The sequence below is a fragment of the Pelophylax lessonae genome, assembly GCF_965119305.1.
Source record: "Pelophylax lessonae genome assembly, chromosome: 5".
NCBI lineage: Eukaryota > Metazoa > Chordata > Amphibia > Anura > Ranidae > Pelophylax > Pelophylax lessonae.
The window spans coordinates 524,774,615-524,799,632 of NC_138772.1; the positions used below are offsets into that span (position 1 = coordinate 524,774,615).

Sequence of the window (25,018 nt, forward strand, 5' to 3'; positions counted from 1 at the left end):
ACCTATCAGTGCTCATTATTGTCACTTATCAGTGCAGCCCATCAGTGGCACCTATCAGTGCTCATTAGTGTCACTTATCAGTGCCACCTATCAGTGCTCATTAGTGTTACTTATCAGTGCAGCCCATCAGTGGCACCTATCAGTGCAGCCCAACCAGTGGCACCCTATCAGTGCTCATCAGTGGCACCCTATCAGTGGTCCTCTATCAGTGCTCATCAGTGGCACCCTATCAGTGCTCATTAGTGTCACTTATCAGTGCCACCTATCAGTGCTCATTAGTGTCACTAATCAGTGCAGCCTATCAGTGGCACCTCATCAGTGCAGCCCATCAGTGGCACCTCATCAGTGCAGCCCATCAGTGGCACCTCATCAGTGCAGCCCATCAGTTGCAGCCCCATCAGTGCAGCCCATCAGTTGCAGCCCCATCAGTGCAGCCCATCAGTTGCAGCCCCATCAGTGCAGCCCATCAGTTGCAGCCCCATCAGTGCAGCCCATCAGTTGCAGCCCCATCAGTGCAGCCCATCAGTTGCAGCCCCATCAGTGCCTCCTCTGCATGCTCTGAGCTGAAGGCATCTCTCTCATACAGCCCAGAGCCTACACGGACAGTTCCCACTCCCTCCTCCCTCGCATAGATGATAGAGGAGAGAGCTGATCTTCTCCTTTTCCTCCTGCCCCTCTCCTTCCAGGAGAAGAAGGAGCAGATCAGCTCTCTCCTCTATCATCTATGCGAGGGAGGAGGGAGTGGGAACTGTCCGTGTAGGCTCTGGGCTGTATGAGAGAGATGCCTTCAGCTCAGAGCATGTAGAGGAGGCACTGATGGGCTGCACTGATGGGGCTGCACTGATGGGGCTGCAACTGATGGGGCTGCAACTGATGAGGTGCCACTGATGGGCTGCACTGATGAGGGAGGACTGGCAGTGCAGGCTCTGGGCTGTATGAGAAAGATGCTCTTAACTCAGAGCCCTGAGGCCAGCAACCCCGCTGGAACCCCCCCCCTCCCCGACAGTGGCAGAACGCCAGAGACAAGTCGCAAGCGCAATCTTTGTGACCCCGGTAGTTCCGCCACTGTACTGTTTATGTATTGTAAGGGAGACAGACTCAAATTGTATCAGCAGCAGTAAACCCTGCACAAGACAGGGATACCCAGGAAAACTCCAAGCAGGTTGACCATCTATTTTTGTTTGCAGCAAGGCAGCAGAGTTTAAATGCAGGAAGACTTTGTACAGCAAGTCCATAGCATATAACAAACGTGATCACAAAACTTCCAAATTATTTGATGGAGGGGGGGGGATTATCATGTGGGGCTGTTTCTTAGGGATTGGCCCCTTAGTTCCAGTGAAGGCAACTCTTAGGGCGTTCAGTATACCAAGATATTTTTGGAAAATTTCATGCTCCCAACTTTATGGGAGTAGTTTGGCCCCCTTCCTGTTCCAACATGACTTTGCACCAGTGGACAAAGCAAGGTCCATAAAGACATGGATGAGCGAGTTTGGGGTGGAGGAACTTGATTGGCCTGCACCTCACCTCGATAGAACACCTTTGGAATGAATTAGAGTGCAGACTGCAAGCCAGGTCTTCTCGTCCAACATCAGTGCCTGGCCTCACAAATACGCTTCTGGAAGAATGGTCAACATTCCCATAGACACACTCCTAAACCATGTGGACAGCCTTCCCAGAAGAGTTGAAGCTGTTATAGCTGCAAAGGGTGGGCCAACTCAATATTGAACCCTACGGACTAAGACTGGGATGCCATTAAAGTTCATGTGACAGATATACGGCACACATAATACATCGGTTTTTGTGATTAATGCATCATTAAATGTATTTTTTTGCAAATCCAAGTCATATCAGTATCTGGATTTGGCCTCCTATCAGTATCATGCAGTTCCTGTACAGCAGAGCAGAACACGGAACCTGATGTGCTGCAGGGCTTATGTGTGAACAAGGAGCATACCAATGAGGGAAGGGAGAGAGCAGAGTGGCAGAGGAGCTCATGCTGCTTCTCATTCCATTGTCCAATCATAGGCTGGGGTGATGGGAAAAACCTGTAGGTGTTACTTACCGCAGCGTAGAAATATGCCGCAGAGCTGTGTAAATCTCAGGCCTGGATGGACAGGTAAAGCAGCGCCCGTATATATGTATCTTATCTGTGGATTTGGCCATTGTCCTGGATTTCAATTTAATTCATATATAACTGACCCCAAACTATTATATTTTCCATTTAAAATGTGTGTATTATAAAATTGTGCTAATATAACTGCCTGAAATCTATCATTATATTATCTTCCTAAACTCCCCAGAACAGCAGAGATCAGACTGGGGTAGCTAGAGGTTGTGCACTCAGGGTCAGGACAAGGGGTGGGCAGGAGGGATGGTTGCCCTGGGCACAATGGATTATTGGAAGGATAGGGGACAAGGTCATCCAGCGCCCAGGGCAAATATGCCAAACTGACCCCCCCCCCTTACCTTAGGCGCCCCCATCCCTGCAATAACCCATTGCGCCCAGGGCAGCCTCCCCCTCCTGCCCGCCCCTTGTCCCGGCTCTGCTCCTCCCTTCACCCCTCGTCTCCGGCCCTACCCACCCCTGAGCAATGTCCCTTGGTACCACCCCCTATCAACCTCCCAGTACCGCCCCTTTTTGTGATGTTCAAGTAATTTGTATGGAATTTGTTATTGATAACAAAAAATGCAATAAAATAAATGCCCTGCAGCTAGCAACAAATAGACCTTCACAGCAACAATAGATCCCCCACAACAATAAAACCCTATCCAGCAATAATAGATCCTCCCTCTCAGTGAAAACAAACCCCCCAACAACAACCACAATAAACTTCCCAGCATCACTAGACCCCTCCCTAAACAGTAGATCCCTCCCAGCAACAATTGAACCCTCAGAAACAAAAAAATCCCCCACCAGCAACAATAAATCCCCCACAACAATATACCCCCATACAGCAAAAGTAGATCCTTCTTCTTAGCAACAACAGACCTGCCCCCCTCCCAACAGCAATAAAGCTTCCAGCATCAGTAGACCCCTCCCAGCAACAAATGAACCCTCAGCAACAACCCCCCCCCACCAGCAACAATAGACACCCCCAATAATATACCCCCATCATGCAATAGTAGATCCTCCTTCTCAGCAACAACAGACCCCCCCACCCCCCAAAAAAAAAAACAATAAACCTCCCAGCATCAGTAGACCCCTTCCAAGCAACAAATGGACCCTCAGCAACAACAAAATTCCCCACCAGTAACAATAGACCCCCACAACAATATACCCCATTCAGCTATAGTAGATCCTCCCTCTCGGCAACAAAAGACGTCCCCCCCCCCCCAAAAAAAAAACCTCCCAGCATCAGTAGACCCCTCCCAGCAACAAATGAACCGTCACCAAGAAAAAATTCCCCACCAGCAACAATAGACCCCCCACAAAAATATACTCCCATTCAGCAATAGTAGATCGTCCCTCTCAGCAACAACAGACCCCCCCCCCCCAACAGCAAAGCTCCCAGCATCAGTAGACCCCCCTCCATCAACAGTAGATCCCTCCCAGCAACAAATGAACCCTCATCCACAAAAAAGCCACACACACACACCTTCCAGGGGCAATACATTCCCCAGCAGCCAGCACTGATAGACTCTCCTGCACACTCCACCACCCTTTGCCATTACAGACAGTGGTGGAGGTTCCGGTGTTCCCCCGCTTTTCTGCTGAAAAAAAAAGCCCTGCTGTGATGTCCCCAAATTGTAAAGATCTGAGTTAGATATTGTCTTTATATAATTATATAGTCATATGACGTTTATCCAGGCTTTAGCTGGTCAGTTCTACAAGGTTCAGCACCATGGACAGCTCCGCAGGAGGAGTGCAGAGTGACCAGAGATCTCTGCAATCACTCCATCACTCACCTGCATTTTAGGGTTACCGCTCCTTTAAATTAGTTTGCACCACTATCTCCTCTGCGCTCCATTTCTGAGACCTTTTATTCCGGTTACAAGAGAAGTTCATTTCTCCTTTTCTAAGGAGCCGTGGTGACACAAGATTATCATACCAACAAGCCGAGGATTAGGAAGACTCCATTCCTCAGCAGCCGCTTTCTCCTTTCTGGGGAAACATATCCATTCCAGCAACAGTGATGGGAAGCCAGGAACTCAGGGATAATAATATTATATTGATTTTTTATTACATACATTTTATGTATATATATATATATATATATATATATATATATATATATATATATATATATATATATATATATATATATATATATATATATATATATATATATATATATATATATATAGGAAAGAGGGGTATTGGATGGAGTTGTAGCATTCCACAGGGTGGGGACCATAGGGAACCCGGTGGAACTCCCATACTAGAAAGTGGACTTTATAGGGCTGGTATAGTCATTGGTGAGCAAACAAAGAGATAAAAATTTATAAATTTATTGAAAATAGTTAAAAACAAAGAACAACATGAAGATATCACATATGGTAGCTAGCAGCATGGTTCAAACATGGAAACAATTTGATAGTCAATAGACAACTCAACCATGTTGAAACATTGAAGGATGTTTCTTTGTGGTGGTTCGACGCGTTTCGCTGGAACAGAGTAATCGGCTTCTTCAGGAACCAGTTATTAGCGGCTAGAAAAGCCTCTAACATTAAACATATACAAAAAGGAGAAGAAAAAACAAACAATCATAAGCAACCTTCATATTGTGCCATTAGATATAGGTAATATTTTGAGGACTTTTTGGAGAGGGTTACCTGCATCCTGGCCTCACTGGATAATTACGGATATCTTGAATCCTATCCATGTTAACCCCAACTGTGAACTAGGTGAGCAAGTTGACTAGTAATGTATAATCATTTTGAATCATATTCAAAAGGATATTTATATGCTATGTATTACCTATATCTAATGGCACAATATGAAGGTTGCTTATGATTGTTTGTTTTTTCTTCTCCTTTTTGTATATGTTTAATGTTAGAGGCTTTTCTAGCCGCTAATAACTGGTTCCTGAAGAAGCCGATTACTCTGTTCCGGCGAAACGCGTCGAACCACCACAAAGAAACATCCTTCAATGTTTCAACATGGTTGAGTTGTCTATTGACTATCAAATTGTTTCCATGTTTGAACCATGCTGCTAGCTACCATATGTGATATCTTCATGTTGTTCTTTGTTTTTAACTATTTTCAATAAATTTATACATTTTTATCTCTTTGTTTGCTCACCAATGACTATACCAGCCCTATAAAGTCCACTTACTAGTATGGGAATTCCACTGGGTTCCCTATGGTCCCCACCCTGTGGAATGCTACAACCCCATCCAATACCCCTCTTTCCTATTTTCATTAACCAGGATGTGGGCTTGGTCTAGTAGTTCCTTGATCTGACTGTATATCAGTTTCTTCTCAATATATATATATATATATATATATATTTATTTATTTTTTTTTACCCTATATTATACTGTATATATTTTATGTAATATTATTTATTATTATGTATTATTATTAATTATTATTATTATATACTTTTTATGTAATATTTTTTTAAAATTATATATAAACAAACAAGATATTGGGATATAAAATGTTTATGATCATGTAATATTTATTATTATGTATTATTATTTAATTATTATTATTTGTTATATGCTTTTTACGTAATATATATATTTTTAATTATATCTAAACAAACAAGATATTGGCATATAAAACGTTTCTGATCATGTAATATTATTTATTATTATTATTTATTATTAATATTTATTATATACTTTTTATCTAATATTTTTTTTAATTATATATAAACAAGATATTGGCATATAAAACATTTCTGATCATGTAATATTATGTATTATTATTAATTATTATTAACATTTATTATATACTTTTTATGTAATATATTTTTTTAATCATATCTAATTAATTAAACAAGATATTGGCATATAAAACATTTCTGATCATATACTCTAAACCATATGATGGTCATACACACTTTGAGTCCCGGTTCACATATATGTGATGACATGATGACAGACATCGCATGTGATTCGGAGCGCACTGCTCTGAAAATCACATGCGATGTCTGTGCGATGCAAATTCAGCCATACAGATTGTATGGGCTAAATTTGCATCGCATTCGGACACAACTCGCACAGGACCCTTTTTTGGGTCCGCAGCAGAATCGGATCGCATGGTGGTTCACACCTATATGCAATCCAAATCATGTCCAAACTGACAGTTCGCACTCCAATATGCGAACTGATCGGGGAGTGTTGTTAACCTTGTATTGACACCCCAGCGAGTCGCATATGGCAATGTGAACTGCCTGAGATTTGAGTGCGATGCAGGAACCCGCAGCGTTCCCGCATCAAATATATGTGAACCGCCACCGATAAACGATCAATTTCTTTTCTGATCACTTATTCCTATCGGAAGAGGTCGACCAGGAAAATCATTCAACCAATCGCTCTTTTCCGATAGGAATAAATCGATTTATGGTCAACAACTAATTCAAACGATTTGCCACCCACGGGGAAGTGAATTTCGATCGCTAGTTAACCACTTCAGCCCCAGAACGTTTTGCCCCCTTAATGACCAGGCCATTTTTTGCGATGCGGCACTGCGTTACTTTAACTGACAATTGCGCGGTCGTGCGACGCTGTACCTAAATACAATTGATGTCCATTTTTTCCCACAATTGCAGCTTTCTTTTGGTGGTGTTTGATCACCTCTGCAGTTTTTTATTTTTGACGCTAGAGTCAAAAAAAGACCAATAATTTAAAAAACAAAACAAAAAACAATATTTTTTACTTTCTGGTATAAAAAACACAACCAATAAAAATGAATTAAAAAAATCGAATTTCTCCCTCACTTTCGGGCCAATTTGTATTCTGCTTCATATTTTTGGTAAAAAAAAATCCCAATAGGCGTATATTGATTGGTTTGCGCAAAAGTTATAGCGTCTACAGACAATGGGATATTTTTATGGAATTTTTATTTCTTTATTTTTTTTTACTAGTAATGGCGGCCAACAGCGACTTATGCCTCGTACACACGCAACGATTATCGGCCGACCGATCGTCCGACTTTTGTTGGTTGGAATGTGCCTAGACTGCACACAAATTTTCTCGGCCAACAAAAATCTACTTCAGAAGTGATGTCATGTGCTGGTTTACTTTCCGTGTGTTTTTTCTTCTCTGAGCATGCCCAGTCTTGCTCATCAGATTTTTGTCTGCCGAAATCTGTACTGACTGACAGAAAATCTGCCGTTGTGTTGACGGCCAACAGAAATGTTATAGCCTGCACACCAGATTTTTTTCGGCCGAAAAGTCGGAGTCGGTTGTCGGAAGCTTCATACTAACATGCTGAAAACGGCCGATCGGACTTTGGCCGAAAATTCACGGCCAATAATCGTTGCGTGTGTACGAGGCTTTATAGTGGGACTGCAACATTGCAGCGGACAAATCTGACACAATTTTTTGGGGACCAATGACATTAATACAGTGATCAGTGGCAAAAAATATGCACTGATACTTCACTAATGGCATGGAAGGGGTTAACGTCAGGGGTAATCACAGGGTTAAATATGTCCCTAGGGAGTGCTTGCTAACTGTGTGGGGGAGGTGCTCTGACTGGAGGAAGACAGAGATCCGTGTTCCTGCTTAGGAAAGATCTCCGTCTTCTCCCCTGTCAGAACAGTGATCTGCCTTGTTTACATAGGCGGACCGCCATTCTACCTCTCTCAGGAACGATCGTGGTTGGTGGGCGGACACCAGGTCCACCAGACCCGCTGATTGGCTCCCCCCTCTGTCCAATCAGCGCACGATCGGGTCTCCGGTGATGGTACGCACGCCCCCTAGAGGCTATTGCACAAAATGACGTAAAGGTATGCGATTTTGCACAATAGAGCCACTTTGATGCTGTAAATGTACGTTACCTGGCCGGCAAGTGGTTAGGATATGATCATAAATTATCTTTTGGCTTTTAAATAATTATGCTGCCTGCTTTGTAAATTTAATCCACAGAAACAAATACATGTGCAAACCACAAATGTATTTACCTGAAGCACATGTCACCCAGCAGATATCACATCTCCTATATGACAGTTCCTCACTGGGAAGTATTACCTTGGCACTTCCCCTTCTTTTTCAGTTTCCTTACTTTACAGAAGTACCACAAAGCAGAACTTCAGCTAACAATAACCAAAAGAAATATTAATTAGCTCATTAAGCAATAATATAAAAGCAGTTTTGTGTACATTATCCACCTTCAATCAAGAGATCTCCCTTGCAGTACTTTTGTCTGCCACTAGATGCCTTTATTCTGATGACTAGCATCATTCTCTGAGCTCAGGTCATCCTGGATCTCCCCAGCCTGTGACTGGACAGTGAAAGGAGAAGCAGCACAGTGATGAGCTCATCTGTTACTCTGCTCTCTCCTCCTATCAGCACATGAACTGATTGGCTCCTTGTGCTGCTTCTATCTCTCACACTGTAGCCCTGTTGTACAGGGACTGTAAGAGGCTGATAACCGGTCATATTTAGATACCTAGATGGCTTGCATTTTAGAAAATACATTAGGCTAGGTTCACGTTGATGCGTTTTTCCGGTGCGTTTTGCAGTGTAGAATAGATTTTTAAATGTTTTTGCATGCAGTTTTCATGCGCTTTGCGTTTTTTTTCTCTTCAACAAACGGTGAATAACTGGTTGTTAGGGAGTGGGCCAGGAAGTCAGCTGCCGTGTCCTTAGCAACCGATGAGTCATCAGCTAAATGTAAAAACAAGAATAGACGGCAATAAAAAAAATTGGGAAAAAACAGCATAGCCCCTCCTTGCCCTCATCCATAACAGGTCCTTCAGGTCTGGTATGGTTTTTAGGCATTGGGTCCCCTCATAAATCCATACCAGACTCGAAGGGCCTGATATGGATTGGGGGAGGGGAGGGGGGGGGGACTTCATAAGGTTTTTCCTAAACTTTTTTTTATTGCCAATTATTTTTTTTTTTATTCAGCTGTCAGTGGGGGAACCCTGCTGACGCTGACAGCTAATGACTCAATGGGTTGTTAAGGACGCGACGGTGGCTCCTTGACAACCGGCTATTCACAGTTTGTTATGGATAAAACAAAACACGTGCAAAAACGCATAAAAAATGCAACACTTGCGTTTTTAGTGCGGATCCATTGAAGTCCAATAAATCTGCTGCGGAAAAAAAAGTCCCTGACCCTTTCCGAAAATTCACCGGCTGAATAACGCATAGATGTGGACGTGTACCCTAGGAAACCATGTTAAATGAACTGTAGTGCATTTCGGCAAACTGCAACACGCACTAAAAAATGCATAGTTGTAAACCTAGCCTCGATGATGTATTACTGATTACAAAACTGCATTCATTTACATCTGCCTAGGATTCCGCTTTAAAGAACATGATGTCAATAGGCGACATTTATCGAGGGGATCCTCTTTTTCAAGTCATTTCCCTGTCTACTGTATATAGATTTTTGGTATCCGTTTGTAGACAGTGAGGCACCGTTCACATACTAGCGTATCGGATCGCGGGAAGAATCGCCACGATTCTGCCCGAGATCCTGATTCATTGCAAATCGCGGGACCCCCGTGCGATTCCCATGACTTGCAATGGCACGCGATTTTGCCGCGACTGTCGCCTAATTATTCGTGGTAAAACCACACAAACAGAATTGCGAGACGCCTGTTACCGAAAAAAAGTACAAGAACTTCTTTTGGGAGACAGGCGTCCCGCGTATCTGTTTGCACGATTTTAGCGCGATACGTTGGACGACAATCGTGGCAAAATTGTACCATTGCAAGTTACGGGAATCGTACGGATGTCCCACAATTTGCAATGATTGGGGATCGCGGGCAGAACTGCGGCCATTCTACCCATGATCTGAAATGCCGGTATGTGAACGGAGCCTCAGAGTTTAAAAGTGATACAATATATTGTTTCAGACAGCAATGCCGATACAAACTTTCTAAATATATCCGATCTCTTCATTAGACTCTGTTCCTGGAATCTGTATGGAAAGATATAGACAGACCTCCAACCCCCCCCCCCCCCCATCCCCCCACTGCCATACAACTAAAATGGAGCAAGCTGAAAAATTACAGAAAAACCCTTTTGTCTCACACTCAAACGACTTCTCCTCCCGAATCTGATGTTTCAGTTAAAGGTGGAGTCTAGAAGTCTTCAGAATTGGAATCTTTTGGCACCCCACCAGCAATATCTCCCCATCAGGTTCCCTAGCTCTGTTCATGCCGACCTTCACAACCCTAAGTGCTGGTTCACATTGGTGCGATGCGGGAACCCTACGAATCCACTGCGGGTCCCCGCATCGCACCTGACTCGCAGGCAGTCCACACTGCCACATGCGAACTGCTGGGAATGACAATACAAAGTTAACGACAGTTTGCATATCGCAGTGTGAACTGTCAATTCGGACAGGAATCCGATTGCATAGGTGTGAACATAGGTGTGAACACCCATACGATTCGATTCTGGTACCAAAAAAAGGATCCTGCGCGACTATGGTCCAAATGCGATGCAAATTCAGCCATACAATGTGTATGGCTGAATTTGCATTGCACAGACATTGCATGTGATTTGCATAGCAGTGCACTGCGAATCACATGCGATGTCTGACATCGCTGAAGTGTGAGCCGGCACTAAAGCTTTGCTTGGTGCATGACAGACTACATGTTTATTTCCTCATCCTATCCTTTGACTTCAAACCACCATCAATTCTTACACTTGTACACTTTGCACAAAAGTACGAATTTTATAGGATTAGAGTCAGGTATAGGATTACCCAAGTAGGCGCTAATGATCATCAATTTCATATGTAGGTTGAAACATGGTCATTACCTGAAACAGTAACAGCTGTGAAGAGCCCTAAAACTGGGTGAAGAACAGCCAAACTCTGCTACTAAGGTGAGATTGTGGAAGACAGTTTCATGTCATAGGTTATACACGATGACAAGACACAGGATAGTTCTACTGCATCAGCAAGGTCTCTCCCAGGCAAAATTTCAAAGTTGACTCGGGTTTATAAGATGTGCTGTTCAAGCTCTTTTGAACACGCACAAAGAAAAGGGCAACGTTGTGGCAGGGGCGGATTCAGGGGGGGAACAAGGCAATTGCCCCCCACCCCCGAGAAAATAGTGAGCAGCCTGCGGGTGAGAAGGCAGGCCGGTAAGCAGGCAGCCGGGTGAGTGGAAAAGCAGGCGGGCCAGTAAGTGGGCGGAGAGACACGTGAGGGGGCGGGCAGGCCAGTGAGCAGGCGGACAGGCAGGTGAGCGGGCGGGTGGGCAGGCCAGTGAGTGGGCAGACAGGCAGGTGAGCGGATGAGCGGGCAGGCCAGTGAGTGGGCAGACAGGCGGGCGGCCGTGCAGGCCAGTAAGCAGGCAGACTGGCAGGTGAGCGGGCAGACTGGCCATTTAGCGGGGCGGGCGGGCGGGCGGGCAAGCAAGCGAGCAGAGAGATGACATAATCTCACAATGTCCGTCCTGCATCACCGCAGCTCAGCATCTGACAGAAGACTGCACTCACTGTGCCGCTGTGGGCAGCAGAGAAATTACATTGTCTCTCACTGCCTGTCCTCACTCTGAAACACTAGCAAGCAACAATCTGCATCTTGTGGCAAGTGACAATCCACTCTAGGTGGCAAGTGATGTGGCAAGTGACAAGCTACATCTGGTGGCAGGTGACGTGGCAGGTGACAAGCTGCATCTGGTAGCAGGCAAACTGGCAAGTGGGAAGTTACATCTGGTGGCAAGTGATGTGGCAAGTGACAAGCTGCATCTGGTGGCAGGTGTTGTGCCAAGTGCCAAGTTACATCTGGTAGCAGGCAACCTGGCAAGTGACAAGCTACATCTGGTGGCAGGTGACGTGGCAGGTGACAAGCTACATCTGGTAGATGATGATGTTGCATGTGACACGCTGCATCTGGTAGCAGGCAACCTGGCAAGTGGGAAGCTACATCTGATGGCAAGTGACAAGCTACATCTGGTGGCAGGTAATGTGACAAGCTACATCTGGTGGCAGGCGACATGGCATGTGACATGCTCAGGGGTCCCACTGATTCTGCATTTTGGGGAGTTAAAATATTTAATTTTATATACAACGTAATAATAGGAATAATGCGCTTGGATCATCCTGACACCATATCAACCATGGTGCTGTGATGATTGAAGCACCAACACCAGCCATTGCCTTGACAAATTGCCCACGAAAACCTGCAGTGCCCCTCCCGAGACTAGACTCTGGATACGACTATCCGTTGTGGACTGAAGTTGGCCAAAGAAACTTAATGCAGCAGATGAAAGACAAGTCATGTTTACTTCCCTTCAACATTGGAAGATGTCCAGCAGTACCATCAGCACAGAACTGGTGGAAACCTGTGGGACCCAGGTAACCCCATCTATTGTCTGGAGAAGTCTGACCAGAAGTGGTTTTCATGAAAGAATTGCGGCCAAAAAGCCATACCTTTAACGTAGGAACAAGGCTAAGAAACGTAACTGTACACAAAAACATAGGAACTGGGGTGCAGAAAAATGGCAGCAGGTGCTCTGGAGTCTGGATTGGCAGTTTGTTGGGGGAAGGGCTGGAGAGTAAACATGAGTGTCTGCAGGCAAATGTGAAGCATGGTGGAGGCTCCTTGCAAGTTTGGGGCTGCATTTCTGCAAATGAAGTTGGAGATTTGGTCAGGATCAATGGTGTCCTCAATGCTGAGAAATACAAGAAGATACTTATCCACCATGCTATACCAGGGAGGTGTGTGGCCTCAAATCTATTCTGCAGCAGGGCAACGACCTCAAAACATTCAGCCAATGTCATGAACCACTTGCCGAACGTAAGATATCATTTGACATCCTGGGTTAACACAGTGGTTTTACAGGGATGATGCCTGCAGCTACAGCCATCATCCCGGTATCAGCATTTTCAGCCGGCAATTCCCTCTAATGCAGAAGTGATTCCAGTGGCTGAACAGGCAATCACTTCTTCGGGCAGTGGAAGAGGGATCGATGGTCGCACAACACAGAGACAGAAACTGACGTTATTCCTCCCTCTCTGTGACCCCAGAAACAACAAGGATTTTGTCACTTTCTGTTTCGGCTCTTTGTTTACCTGGTTGTTAGTGGCTAGGAAAGCAGCTGATCAGATCGATCTGTGTCTGATTGGCTGCATTGTAGGCCAGATCTCTTACAGCCCATGCTGTCACAAGGAACATCATTCATCCCTTGTGATAGCAATAAAGTTAATACAAAAAAAAAAAAAAATGAAAGAGTGTAAAAAATTTATTTTAGATAAAACAAATATAAAAAAAAAAATTTATAATTGCCCCCCTCCCCCCATGTATGTGTTTTCAGAGCGCCACTCACCGCTCACGTGACCCGCCGCCTTTCTCCTCCTCTCCCCCTCTCCTCTTCCCCTACCGACATCAGTGAGAAATCCTCGGGTCTGCCCACTGCAGGCAGCTGTCATTTGGGGAGAGGAGAGAGCTGATGGGTCACGTGAGCGGTGGTCGGCCCTCTGAAAACTGGTAAAGAATGGCTTATTTTTTTAAAACACATAGACATACACAGACACACAGGATTAGTAAACAGACCAGACAGGATGGTATAAAGTGGCTTTATAAAGGGGCGCGTTTGTGGACGCCCATGCATTCAATGTTCAAGCGAGAGCAATAATTCTAGTGCCAGACCTCCGCAAAACTCATGACCTGTAAAAATAGTTTGGTGCCATTCCATGGGCATGCGCAATTTTAAAGCGTGACATGTGTGGTATACATTTACTTGGCGTAACATCATCTTTTACATTTTACCAAAATAATAAGGGTATTATATTGTGTTTGTGTCAGTGTTAATTTTGTCGACTAAAACGTTTTCGTCGACTAAATTAACACAATTTTAGTCTACTAAAATACGACTAAAACAATTCAGATGACTAAAATACAACTAAAACTAAAATGGCTTTTAGTCAAAAGACTATAACTAAAACTAAATCGAAATTTGCTGCCAAAATTATTACTGGTGCATGCTCAAAGCTTAATACCATAAATAATAACATATTAGATTTTTCACTCCAGGACCAGCAGTAGTATATAATGAGTTTTGGAAATTGTAGAGAAATGCTTAAATAATGCATTACAAATTACAATTAAACTACACCCATTCGATTATAGATGACTAAAATGAGTTATAGTCGACTAAAATGTAGGACGTTTTAGTCGACTAAAATGTAGGATGTTTTAGTCTACTAAAATGTACTGGAGTTAAAAACGACTAAAACTAAAACACTTGCAGAAGACTAAAATGGGACTAAAACTAAAATGCCATTTTAGTCCTAAGACTAAGACTAAAACTAAATTGAAATTTGCTGCCAAAATTAACACTGGTTTGTGTGCACTAAAATTCATTAAAGTGTATTTTTTCCAAAAAAGTTGCATTTGAAAAACCAAATACAATGTACAAATACCATGTAACATAAGAAAAATTGCAAAACCCATCATTTTATTCTATAGGCGGATTCATATATATATATATATATATATATATATATATATATATATACTGTATACTGTATATACATACATACATACACACACACACACGCGCACATTTTGGGGGTTACAGAAAGCGATCAGGTGGGTATAAAGCTGTCAAATTTCTTTCATTAGAAAGCTTAGTCACCTTGTACAAGGCGTGGAAAACTCCCCATTACCACCTCTATGGCGGGTGGCTCTTGTGGGTTACAGAAGCTCATCAACTATTCTGGATCTGTGGCAAAAAACAGCCCTTGAATCTCATTAGCGCCGGTTCACACTGGCGCGACGCTACTTTCAGGGGCGACCTCCGAGATCGCGGTGCGAGCAGCGCGCCGCGACCTCGGAGCGGCCGCCACAGACTTCATAACATTGAAGTCTATGGCGGTCGCCTCCTGGTCGCCCCAAAGAAGCTCCGGACCCTTTTTCTAGGTCGGAGCGACTTGTGTCGCTCCTATTAGAACAGGTCCGTAGCTTCCCTATGGGAGGCGACCTGCGGCGACCTGTGAGGCGACCAGGTCGCCTCACAGGTCGCCCTAGTGTGAACCGGGGCTTATATTTCGTCAAAAAACAGTAAAAATAAATAAAAAAAATGAAAGCAAGTGTACACAAAAACTATCAAATGTAAAAAAAAAAACAAACAAACACAAAACAAAACTAACAACACTAAATTAAAAAAAAAAAATACCCTTGGCACCCCAGATGTTTTGGAACTACATTTCCCATGACGCTCAACTACACTGCAGAGTGCATGAGCATCATGGGAAATGTAGTTCCAAAACATCTGGGGTGCCAAGGTTTGCCATCACTGCTTAATACATCCCCCACCAAAAAAAAAAAAACACACCCTCTAAAGTAGAGTATTTTTTTTGTCCAAGCAGCTCATTGACCAAAACTGAATTTCTACTTTGTGGCTAAACCATTTTTTTTTTTTTTTTAACTCAACCCGCTCATCTCTTTAGCTGTGGCTCAATTGGCAGATGGTACCTAAAGGATCAGAGAACTACATTCGGAAATTTTTGGTGATCTTGTACCTATTGTCTGCCAATCTACGCCTTCCCCCAATATCATTGCTTACACCCCACAATAATAAAGATTGTGTTGTGTTCGATCCTCCCAATCCTCCTTTTTTCCCCTCTTTTGTACTTACCTTTTCATATGACTTTGTCACATAACACACAGGGTCCCCTTCACCTCTTCCCTTCTGCTGAAGCTTTGCTCAATGCCCTACATACATCACTGTATTTAAAGGCTGGGCTCTGGGAGGATGTGCTCCTAGGGGGCCGGCCAATGCCATTCTCTGTATCACTGTATTGGAGTGTAGGGCATTATGATTTCACACCCCTAGGGGGCAAGCTTGAGAATCCCAGCATTCGTAGGGAGTTTGTTAAACAATGTTGGGTGTCATTCAACCTGAATCAGGCGCTGCATTACAGAATGGTGAGTCTACAGAGGACAGCTCCAGAGAGCAGAAGAGTATTGCAGGCAGTATTTCTTTTTACTACATTTTTTTCAGCTGCTAATCCAAACTTTGGGGAAGATTGCACTAAAGTTGCAAAGAATCAGCCTGTAACTGGTGTACTATCACTCTAGGTTTATTGCAACACCCAGCACATAGAGCAAGTAACTTCCCGGCAGGAACTGAGCAGTCATGGTCAGTCAGCTTACAACACATCCCATAGCCGTGAGTCTAGCACATTAACACACGAGGACGAGAGCTTTCCTCTTACCGGACGTCAGGCGCCCGAATGAAGAAGTGCGGTGCACCCCCCTCTCATTATAGCCTCCCTGGCCGATAACTAGCAGACTAACAGTTCACAGCTATAGGAGGAAGTCAGTAAAAATATACTCATATAAAAAGTCTATTGAGGAAGTATCGGAGATTAACCCTTGTGTCATTCGTCATAATACTGGAAGAAGGGTGATGAAATTCCAGTCCTCAACACAGTGCCATCTTAGGAGCATAAAAGGCCCCCCGGGCAATGCAGTGCACTGGGGCCCCCCGCCTACACAGTCACCGACGAGAATAAAAATGCAAATTATTGATAAGGCGATATTTATTGGTACAGCAGTGCCAGGCTAATGACAGCTTCCAGGTTCGGCGGCTGGGTTCGGTGAACACACACATGGACGGGAGTCAGACTCGACTGTCCTGTGTGTGCCTGTTCCCGTGGAGGTGGAAAGGCAGTTGCGGGGTCCCCCTTCATAGCCCAAGTGGCCTGACAGCAGCTCAGGGCCAACAGGCGCTTGCCACCTGCTAAGTTTGGCAGCGGGATGCACACGGAAATCGGGACTAATGCTTGGCTGGGGCTGGGAAGCTAGGCAGGTGGGGCCCCCCGGGAGAGTGGGGCCCCCGGGCAACTGCCCAGCGTGCCCATTCGGTAAGATGGCCCTGCCTCAACAAGCTTTTTGAATGACACTGGATAGCAAGCCGCAGCGACTAATCAGATTTAGTCCCCGTTCACACTGGGGCGACCTGTGAGGCGACCTGGTCGCCTCACAGGTCGCCGTAGGTCGCCTTCCATAGGGAAGCTGCGGACCCGTTCTAATAGGAGCGACACAAGTCGCTCCGACTTAGAAAAAGGGTCCGGAGCTTCTTTGGGGCGACCTGGAGGCGACCGTCATAGACTTCAATGTTATGAAGTCCGTGCCGGCCGATCCGAGGTCGCAGGGGCGAACAGCGCGCCGCGACCTCGGAGGTCGTCCTGGGAAGTAGCGTCGCTGCTATGTGAACGGGGCCTTAAAGGGTCATTCCTCCGTGAACTGATACTTCAGTTGTTGGTCAATAGTGAGCACTATGTAACAAAAATATTAGTGTATATCTAAGCAGACATTGGCATACGCATATTGGCGTGCACAGGGGGTGTGCCAGGGGTGCTTGGGCTCTTTCAGTTAGGACTGTGCTGGGTGGCAGAACTGTGTAAATCTCAGGATTGGATGGACAGAAATAAACATCCATAGGTAGGTAAAACAGGCCTCATATATGCGTTTCATTTTGGTATTTAGCTGTTTGCCTGGAGTTCAGCTTAAAAAAAAAAAAAAAATCAGGGGCAGAAATATGTTCTAATCTGGATTACGCAAGATCAAAAAACAAAGGGCTTGCTGTGCGATGGAACAGGTAGGTGATTGTTCTAGATGTCAGTCCTCATTTTCAAAGACACAAGAAAGCATGTTTATTAATTGCTCAGTGCGCACATTAAAATCAAAGTGCGGCCACTGGAAACGTGCGAGCGTATTTATCAAACCTGCTCAATCAAAGCGCAAAAAGATAAAGAAATGTTGTCTATACGCTCCACCTTCCATGCAAGCAATCCTACAGGTCAGTGATGCGTCCACCCACTGCCTTCTTGTATATTTACCATTAGTAGGATCTTTACATATGGGTTCCCAACTCCGCCCACTTTCTGTAGAAACTGAAGTTTCTCGCTTTGGCTGTGGGTTTCTCACTGCATAAAATTCAGCAGGAGGAGTGTGACTGTTTGGGGTTATCAAGCAGGAAGTGAACAAGCGCCTGCTGCTACTACAGTCAATATAATATATTACAGATGACTGAGCAGTGGACAGGAGTGACAACAGATGGTGTCCCCAGCTCCACCCATAAAGACTCCTCAAATAAGGCTGATCCCAGGGCACAGCAGCATGACGTCAAAGAACCTAGATGGGGGGATGTCCAGGCAAATCCAGGACAGTTGGAAACTAAATTATTGAGAGGGAAAGACAGCAATAAGGACTCCTGCAGTGCCAGGACAGGGTCATCTAGAGCCCAGGGCGAACATGCAAATTGCCTGCCCCCTACTCCCCCAAATGTATGAGCATTGTGTGTAAGCAACCCCCCCCCCCCAGCCAAAGAAATAATAATTGAGCACTAATCTGCATGCCCACCTCCAAACAGAATATCCCCCTCCTCCCAGTACAAAACGGCCCCTCTGCTAAAATCCCCCCTCCCAGCACAAATCCCTCACCCCCCTTAAAAAAAAAAAAAAAAAAAAAATTCCCCCTCCTAGCACAAATCCTCTACCCCTCAAAATTCCCCTCCAAGCACAAATCCTCTCTCCTCACTCCTAATCCTCCCCTCTTCCAGCACTAATTCCCCTCCCCCAATTCCCATTCTAGCACAAATCCCCCCCCCCTACACAAATTTTCCCCTCCTAGCACAAATATCCCCCAATCATCCCCACCCCCCTCCCCCTAAAAAAAAAAAAAAATTCCCCTCTACTATTATACTTTTATAGCACAAACCACCCCAAATCCCCCCTCCTAGCACAAACCCCCGATCCCCCATCCCAACACAAATCCTCCCATGCCCCCTCACTACTCTTAGCAAACCTATTGGTTGAACTAGATGGACTTGTGTCTTTTTTCAACCAGACTATCTATGTACCCTCCCAAAATTTGCCTTCATAGAACTATTCTTACCCTCTGCCACCCCCAAATTCCCCTTCTCAACACTACCCCCCCTCCATCTACTTGTTGTGCCTGCCCCCCCCCCCCCCCCCTAGATGCAGGACTGTCACAGCAAATCCAGGACAGTTGGCAGCTAAGCTATTAAGAGGTAAAAGGCAGCAATAAAGACTCCTCAAGTAAGGGTGATGCTATAATTCCAGGACACAGCCCGGGACACAGCATCATCAAGACAGAGCAACTAGATGCAGGGCTGTCCCGGTGAACTTGGGGCAGTTGGAATCTAAGCTATTGAGCAGAGAAAGGCAGCAAGGAGTCTCCTGAAATAAGAGTAATGCTGAGACTCTGGAGCACAGCATCAAATCAGAGCACTGAAATACCAAACAGTTTTAGGAAATCCAGGTTGGTTGGCATCTGTGCTATTTAAAGGGGAAGGAAACAAAGAACTCCTAAAATAAGGGTGATGCTGTGATCCCGGGGACACAGCTTCATCAAGACAGAGCATGCAAATGTGGGAGTGTCCTAGAAAATCCAGGACAGTTGGCATATATGTTATTAAGACGGGGAAGGCAGTAATAACTCATAAAATAAGTAAAATAAGGGTGATGCTGTCATCCCAGGCAGTGGCGGGACAAGGTCAATTAGTGCCCAGGGCAAAGATGCCAAATTGTGCCCTCCTCCTTCCCGGACACAAGAACTACCCCCAGCATTGATGTCAGGGGGCGCATTTATAACTCCCAGCATTGATAACAGTGGATGCCATAATAACCCCCAACAAGGTATCAGAGGACACATTAATAACCCCCAGCATTGATGTCAGTGGATGCATTAACCACTTGCTGCCCGCCCTATAGCGGATTGACGGCAGCAAATTGGTTGTATTATCCTGATTGGTGTCATATGACGTCCAGCAGGATAAAGTGCCCTGCGCTCCCCAGAGCGGCGATCTGTGCTGCGGTGTGTCACTCTGACACACCGCATCTCTGATCTCGGTAAAGAGCCTAATGATGTAGGCTCTTTACCATGTGACCAGCTGTGTCCAATCACAGCTGGTCACATAGTAAATAGGAAGAGCCGGTAATCGGCTTTCCTCAGTTCGTGCCTGACAGGCACGAGTAGAGGAGAGCCGATCGGCGGCTCTCCTGATGGGGGGGGGGGGTCTGTGCTGGTAATCAGAGCATTGATTACCAGTGCAGACCCTTAGGGAGGTGCCACTAGAGCCACCAGGGATGCCCACCCATGGCCACGAGGAATGCCCACCCATGGCCACGAGGGATGCCCACCCATGGCCACGAGGGATGGCAATCAGGGCTAAGGGAGCCTGCCAGTGCCCTCCCCATCAGTGCTGTCCACCATTGCCATCTATCAGTGCTGCCCACCAGTGCCAACTATTGCCCACCAGTGCCGCCCATCAGTTACACCTATCAGTGCCACCTATCAGTGCCCATCAGTGCCACCTATCAGTGCCGCCTATCAGTGCCTCCTCATAAGTGCCGCCTCATCAGTGCAGGAAAATCTATTTACACAATTTTATAACATACACAAAAAACTTTTTTTTTTTTTAAACTTTTTGGTATTTTTTTATTTGTGTAGCAAAAAAGAAAAAACCTTGTGGTGATCAAATACCACCAAAAGAAAGCTTTATTTGTGAGGGAAAAAAAATGACATAAATTTGGTTTAGGTACAGTGTTGCACGACCGCGCAATTGTCATTCAAAATGCAACAGCGCTAAAAGCTGAAAATTGGCCTGGGCAGGAAGTGGGTGTAACTGCCCTGTATTGAAGTGGTTAATAACCCCCAGCAATGGAGCAAGTGGGCGCATTAATAACCCCCAACACCGGTATCAGAGGATGCATTAAAAACCCCAGCAATAGTGCCAGTGGACACAATATTAAATCCGAACACAGGTATCAGAGGGTGCATTAATAACCCCCAGCATTGAGGTCAGTGGAAGGGGAAGGTAGCAATAAGGACTCCTCAGATAGGGGTGATGCTGTGATCCCAGGACACAGCCCGGGACACAGCGTCACCAAGACAGAGCACTTAAATGTGGGACTGTCATGGCAAATCTAGAACATTTGGCATCTTTGTTAATGAGAGGTAGAAGGCAGCAATAAGGACTCCTCATATAAGGGTGGTGCTGTGATCCCGGGACACAGCATCACCAAGGCAGAGCTCCTAGATTCAGGACTGTCCCGGCAAATCCAGGACAGTTGTCATCTATGCTATTTAAAGGGGAAAAGCAGCAGTAAGGACTCCCGAAGGGTAGTGTTGTAATCCCAGGACACAGCATCATCAGGACAGAGCACCTAGATGCGGGACTATCCCAGCAAATCCAGGACAGTTGGCACCTATGCTACGGACTAGAGAACGGCAGCAAGGAGCCAACTGGGAGTTTGTTTTGGTACCCTTCTACTAAAATACAAAGAAGTAGAAAAGGGGGTTGCCAGAGAAGCAGATTATTGACAAGAGGGAGTGAGATGAATGAATACACTACAGCAATGTCTCAAAGGGAAACTGGAACCACAAGGTGACTGGCGGTGCTTCCTCTGTGCTTCTCAAAAGACCCTAAAGACCAAAATATTCTACAGTCCCAGGGGGGAAGTCACCCTCTTTATTTGTCCGGATAACTATTATACAAAAAAAGGATGTAAAATACAAAAAGGGATGTAAAATCCAAAATTCAAAAAGTGATTTCCGGAACAGGACGTACGGGGAAATCTTCCAATGGGGGCACCTATTCTCGTAACAATGGTCTAAGAGAGAATTCCCCTGAATTTCAAACAATTCCAAAAACAAAAATATATTGCGGATTACCAGTCCTTAGATGTGGTGACTGCATTCGTTTTTGTCTTTTCAGGCTTTCTACCTTTAATTTTCTTCTGGTGATCCTGCCAGTAACACATTTCCTATCACCCTGCGAACCAAGGATATGTATGTGTGCCGCTCAGGCTGTATGGGAATTAAGTCCTGTGTCCGCCGCTGTGAGTGCTGGCCAGGAAGGGAGCTCGTCTATGCCAGTGATGGCGAACCTTGGCACCCCAGATGTTTTGGAACTACATTTCCCATGATGCTCATGCACTCTGAAGTGAAGTTGAGCATCATGGCAAATGTAGTTCTAAAACATCTGGGGTGCCAAGGTTCGCCATTCTAAAGCTGGATACAAACTATCCAACTTTTGTGGTTAGATTTCCTTCAGATTTACCTTTTCTATGTAGTGCAAGGGGCTGCCTGATTGCATACAAATTGAAAGTGTTTAGGTTTGACCTCATATTATATGGTTTTGGTAAGTCTAAAGGAAAAAGTCTTCAGAAAATCTTATAGTGTGTATGGCCCATAATGGTCCTTTCACACGAACAATCCGATCAGATCCGCCTGTCGGTTTTTTAGGCGGACCTGATCGGATGCTTCATGCATCCCTATGGGGCAGCGGATGTCAGCGGAGACATGTCCGCTGACACCCGCTGATACTCAATCCTGTTTGTGAAATCTGGATGGATGGAAACCGGATGGGATGGGATGGGATCGGATGAGAGCGGACAGGCGGTCCGTTCTCATCCGATTCCCCCATAGAAAGCAGCAGGGATCTGACACCTCTCTCTCCGCTTACAGAGCGGAGACGGAGCGGTCATCCGCCTGTTCAGCGGGCATTGGCGGATCGAACCCCGCTGAGCAGCACGGAGTCCGCTGGCGGAGGCAGACCATGTGAAAGGACCCTAAGTATACAGGATAGATAAATACAATGGGGTTGATTTACTAAAACTGGAGAATGCAAAATCTGGTGCAGCTGTGCATAGAAACCAATCAGCTTCCAGGTTTTATTGTCAAAGCTTAATTGAACAAGCTGAAGTTAGAAGCTGATTGGCTCCCATGCACAGCTGTACCAGTTTTTTTACTCTCCTGTTTTTAACCCCATTGTATCTTTCAAGGAAACACAAGGATATAGACAAAGGAGCTGCTATTCCTGCATGGTCCCAACTCCAAAGCATTCATTGTGGCCCCGAACAAGCATGCAGCTAGTAAGGTGGGGTCACATTGTAGTTCTACGTCAAATAATGAAGCAATAATGGAGAATGACAGCCCAGGAGCTTGCACTTTATAAAAAGAAGTCAGCTGTCTCAGCTCACAACCTATAAGCTGTATAAGGTGGCGTTCTTGTAGCAGATTCTCCGGGGATTTGTACATCTGATGATTGTAGACTCGGCTCTCTGCCATGGATGATAAACTCTGCGTGTTTTCTGTTCTCACACCTCCCCATCCCCACATCAGCATTAGTCTGCGTGTCTGCCACAAGTGTGAAAGAATTGTGAGATTCACCCCAGCAACAGGCAACACCACCGAAACGCAGCAACCCAGTATACACTACAAAGGGTGCATGTTTATACATCCGCACGCACTATACAACCCAGTATACACTACAAAGAGTGCATGTTTATAGATCCGCGCTATACAACCCAGTATATACTACAAAGGGTGCATGTTTATACATCCGCACTATACAACCCAGTATACACTACAAAGAGTGCATGTTTATAGATCTGCACTATACAACCCAGTATACACTACAAAGGGTGCATGTTTATAGATCCGCACTATACAACCCGGTATACACTACAAAGGATGCACGTTTATACATCCGCACTATACAACCTGGTATACACTACAAAGGGTGCATGTTTATAGATCCACACTATACAACCCAGTATACACTACAAAGGGTGCATGTTTATAGATCCACACTATACAACCCAGTATACACTACAAAGGGTGCATGTTTATAGATCCACACTATACAACCCAGTATACATTACAAAGGGTGCATGTTTATAGATCCACACTATACAACCCAGTATACACTACAAAGGGTGCATGTTTATAGATCCACACTATACAACCCAGTATACATTACAAAGGGTGCATGTTTATAGATCCGCACTATACAACCCAGTATACACTACAAAGGGTGCATGTTTATAGATCCGCGCTATACAACCCAGTATACACTACAAAGAGTGCATGTTTATAGATCCACACTATACAACCCAGTATACACTACAAAGGGTGCATGTTTATAGATCCACACTATACAACCCAGTATACATTACAAAGGGTGCATGTTTATAGATCCACACTATACAACCCAGTATACACTACAAAGGGTGCATGTTTATAGATCCACACTATACAACCCAGTATACATTACAAAGGGTGCATGTTTATAGATCCACACTATACAACCCAGTATACACTACAAAGGGTGCATGTTTATAGATCCACACTATACAACCCAGTATACACTACAAAGGGTGCATGTTTATAGATCTGCACTATACAACCCAGTATACACTACAAAGGGTGCATGTTTATAGATCCGCGCTATACAACCCAGTATACACTACAAAGAGTGCATGTTTATAGATCCACACTATACAACCCGGTATACACTACAAAGGGTGCATGTTTATAGATCCGCACTATACAACCCGATATACACTACAAAGGGTGCATGTTTATAGATCCACACTATACAACCCGGTATACACTACAAAGGGTGCATGTTTATAGATCCACACTATACAACCCGGTATACACTACAAAGGGTGCATGTTTATAGATCCACACTATACAACCCGGTATACACTACAAAGGGTGCATGTTTATAGATCCACACTATACAACCCGGTATACACTACAAAGGGTGCATGTTTATAGATCCACACTATACAACCCAGTATACACTACAAAGGGTGCATGTTTATACAACTGCTGATCAATAGGATCTGTACATGTACACAGTAACATATAAACTGTCATCTATAAATGCACTCATATGCTGTTACCCATAGATCCACACACATACTGTCACCCATAGATGCACTCATATACTGTCATGCATAGATGCACACACATACTGTCACTAGGGTTGCCACCTCCTCCTTTTAAATCAGGACACACATTATTACACAGGTTCTGTGGCTGATTAAGGTGGTAATTAAACTCACTTGGTGCCTTATCTGTATTATATCAGCCTCACAACCTGTG

General features: G+C 44.8%; 1 protein-coding gene across 3 annotated transcripts in view; it reads right to left on the reverse strand.

Moving 5' to 3' along the window:
* The window catches only part of CYRIB (CYFIP related Rac1 interactor B), a 292,903-nt gene that overhangs the window by 261,748 nt on the left and 6,137 nt on the right, over nt 1-25,018 (reverse strand). The window contains exon 1 of one of the 3 annotated variants that reach the window (XM_082257779.1): nt 15,726-15,762. The exons of the other annotated variants lie outside the window; for them this stretch is intronic. The gene's annotated coding sequence lies outside the window, so the exon portion shown is untranslated. Of the gene's footprint in view, nt 1-15,725; nt 15,763-25,018 lie in introns of those variants that run through there. 3 annotated transcript variants of the gene reach the window in all.